Here is a 3590-nt window from a genome sequence, read left to right as displayed (position 1 = left end):
ATGGTTGTGTTGAGAGGGGAGTAGTGGGGTAGTTTTGAAAGATGAGGTTGGGTAGAGCATGGCAGAGAATGGCGGGGTAGAATGAGGTTAAGGTGGGGATGAGGGAGAAAGGGTGAGGTAATATTGAAAGAAGAGATTGGGTAGAGTATGGTGGGGTTGAGTGAGGTTAAATCGGGTAATGGTGGGGTTCAGAGGGGTGGAGTCGGGTAAAATTCAACGGTGAGGTAAGGTATAGTGAGCTTGGATGGGGCTGATTGGGGTTATGGTGGGGTTGAGCGGAGAGGAATGGGGTAAAATTGAAATGTGAGGTAAGGTAGAGTATTGTGGGGTTGGGTAGGGTTGAATCGATTATTGGTGGGGTTGAGAGGAGAGGAGTGATGTAAATCTGAAAGGTGAGGTAGGGTAGGGCATGAGGTTGAGTGGGGAAATGGGGGGGTTAAGGGAGGGGGAGTGAGGTAAAATTGGAAGTAGAGTCGGCTAGAGTCAGATGGGGTTGAGTTGGGTTGAATGGGGGACTGGTGGGGTTGAGCGGGGAAAGGTTAGTTTAAACTGACTGGTGAGGTTGGGTAGCGTGTAATGGGTTTGAATAGGGTTGAATCAGCTACTAGTGGGGTTGAGGGAGGAGGTGTGGGTTAAAGTGAAAGGTGAGGTTAGGTAGAGTATGGTGGAGTTGGGTGGGGTTGACTGGGGTAATGGTGGGGTTGAAGGAGGAGGAGGGGGGTAATATTGAGTGATAGGGTTGGCTTGGGTATGGTGGAACTGAGTGGGGTTGAATCAGGTAATGGTGGGGTTAAGTAGGGAAAGGTAAGTTAGAACAGACTGGTGCGGTGGAGTACCGTATAGTGGGGTTGGATGGGGTTGAACCGAGTAACGGTGGGGTTGAGTGGGATGTACTGTTGTGGGGTTTGCACGCGAGAAAGGATATAATATTGTGGGGATGGGTTTGTTTGAATCGGGTTATTGTGGGGTTGAGATGGGATTGCTTGGATGTAGTTAGTAGGTGAGGTTGGGTAGAGTGAGGTAGGGTTGGGTGGGGTTGAAATGTACATTGGTGGGGTTGAGAGGGGAGGAGTGGGGTAAAACTGAATTGTGTTGGGTAGAACATGATGGGGTTGAATTGGGTAATGGTGGAGTTGAGGGAGGCGGAGTGTGGTAATATTGAGAGGTGGGGCAGAGTATGATGAAGTTGGGTGGGGTTGAATGGGGTAATGGTGGGGATGAGGGAGGAGGTTTGGGATAATATTCAGAGGTGAGGTGGAATAGAGTGTGGTGGGTTTTATGGGGTCGGATTGGGTAATGGTTAGATTGAAATGGGAGGAAATGGGTAATATTGTAAGGTGGGGTAGAGTAGAGTATGGTGGGGTTGGGTGGAGTTGAATGGAGTAATGGTGGGGTTGAGTGGGAAGGAGGGGGGTAAAATTGAGAGGTGGAGTAGGGTAGAATATGAGGGGGTTCGGTGGGGTTGAATGGGATAATGATAGGGTTTAGGGAGGCGGAGTGTGGTAATATTGAAAGGTGAGATTGGGTAGAGTATGGTGAGGTTGGGTGGGGTTGAATCAGATAATGGTGGGGTTGAGAGGGGAGGAGTGGGGTAAAATTGAAAGGAGAGGTAGGATAGAGTATGGTGGGGTTGGGTGGGGTTGAATCTGATAATGGTCGGGTTTAGAGGGGTGCAGTGGGGTAGGATTGAAAGGTAAGGTAGGGTAGAGTGTGGTGGGGTTAGGTGGGGTTGAGTCAGAAAATGGTGAGGTTGAGCAGAGAGGAGTGGGCTAATATTGAAAAAAGAGTTTGGCTTAGTATGGTGGGGTTGGGTGGGGCTGAATAGGGTAACTGTAGGGTTGAGCAGGGAGGAGTGAGTTGAAACTGAAAGGTGAGATAATGTAGAGTAAGATGGGGTTTGGTGAGGCTGAATGGGGTAATGGTGGGGTTGCGTAAGGAGTGGGTAAAATTAACAGATGAGGTAAAACAGAGTGTGATGAGTTTATGTGGGGTTCAATAGGATTCTCTTGTGGGGTATATTGGACACTTGAAGTAGGGTTGAATATGGTGAGGTTGGTTGGGGGTTGGGGGTTAAAATTGGGAAAGAGGGGGATAAAACTGACATATGAGGTGTGCTTGAGGAAGGTGGGATTGGGTGGGGTGCAGTGGGGTTATGGTGGGGTTAGAAGGGGTGCAGTGGGGTTAGGGTGGGGTTGGAAGGGGTGCAGTGGGGTTAGGGTGGGGTTGGGTGGGGTGTGGTGGGGTTAGGATAGGGTTAGATGGGGTGCAGTGGGGTTAGAGTGGGGTTGGGTGGGGTGCAGTGGGGTAATGGTGGGGTTTGGAGGGGTGCAGTGGGGTTAGGGTGCGGTGCAGTGGGGTTGGGAGGGGTGCAGTGGGGTTAGGGTGGGGTTGGGAGGGGTGCAGTGGGGTTGGGTAGGGTGCAGTGGGATTAGAGTGGGGTTAGGCGGGGTGCAGTGGGGTAATGGTGTGGTTGGGTGGAGTGCAGTGGGTAATGGTGGGGTTGGGTGGGGTGCAATGGAGTTAGAGTGGGGTTGGGTGGGGTGCAGGGGTGTTTGAGTGGGGTTGGGTGGGGTGCAGTAGGGAAATGACGGGTAGGAGTAGGTGAGGTAAGAGAGAGAGAGAGAGAGAGAGAGAGAGAGAGAGAGAGAGAGAGAGAGAGAGCGTGTTTTAGGGGTTATAATAAGAAGTTGCTTTCAGGATCGTAGAGGTGGGGTTGGGACAGGGATGGAAGTACGTATGGGGTGGAATGGTGGGGTAGGGGTGGTTCAGGATGGGGTTAGGGGTTAGGACTGGGGTGGGGAGGAGGTTAGGGAGAGATGAAGGAGGAGAGGAGGGAGATGAAGGAGGAGAGGAGGGAGATAAATAGATGAGGGGGGAATGGAGAAGGGGATAGGGAGAGTAGACAGGAGGTGGCGGGGAGTGGTAAGGTTGGGGGTGGAGGTGATGGGGGAGGGGGGAGGAACAGAAATGGGTAGGGGGAAGGGGAGGGATGATGACGTAGGATGATGGTAGTGGGAGGATGTGGATTGGGATAGATGTGGAGAGAGAGAGTAGGGATGGTGGTTGGGGTAGGCGTGGTGAGATTAGGGATGGTGAGGAGGGGGAGACCGAGGATGAGAAGGAGGGATGGAGTAGAGAGGTCTATGAGAGAGGGGGTGTAAGTTGGGAGGATAGAGACTAACTAGGAGAGTATGTGAGTGAGATGGAGGGGGGAGAGGGAGGAGGAGACTGAGGATGAGGAGGAGGATGGAATGGAGAGGTAAATGAGGGAGGAGGGTGTAAGTTGGGGGTAAGGTAGCGAAATGGCAGGGGACAGGGCGACATGGAGGTGATTTGTCTGTGGCCACTAATTACAGGATTAAGGCGTCTGGCTATGGAGAGAGAGAGAGAGAGAGAGAGAGAGAGAGGTCCATAAAAGCAAAAGAGGAAGAAGTGGAGGAATCTCAGACTAAATGATGTAAATAGCATAGTAGGCTTCGTAACCCCTTTTCCTAGGCGAATTAGCTTGCATATTACATCTTAACATTCTCTTACTTGCTCCTTATATTGCACTCGACACAGGTGGCATCAGTAACAATAGACAGATAGAT

Source organism: Coenobita brevimanus, chromosome 37 (genome assembly GCF_032717465.1).
Source record: "Coenobita brevimanus isolate Jiangsu-jjx chromosome 37, ASM3271746v2, whole genome shotgun sequence".
Classification (NCBI taxonomy): domain Eukaryota; kingdom Metazoa; phylum Arthropoda; class Malacostraca; order Decapoda; family Coenobitidae; genus Coenobita; species Coenobita brevimanus.
Note: the sequence above shows the minus strand (reverse complement) of the source record.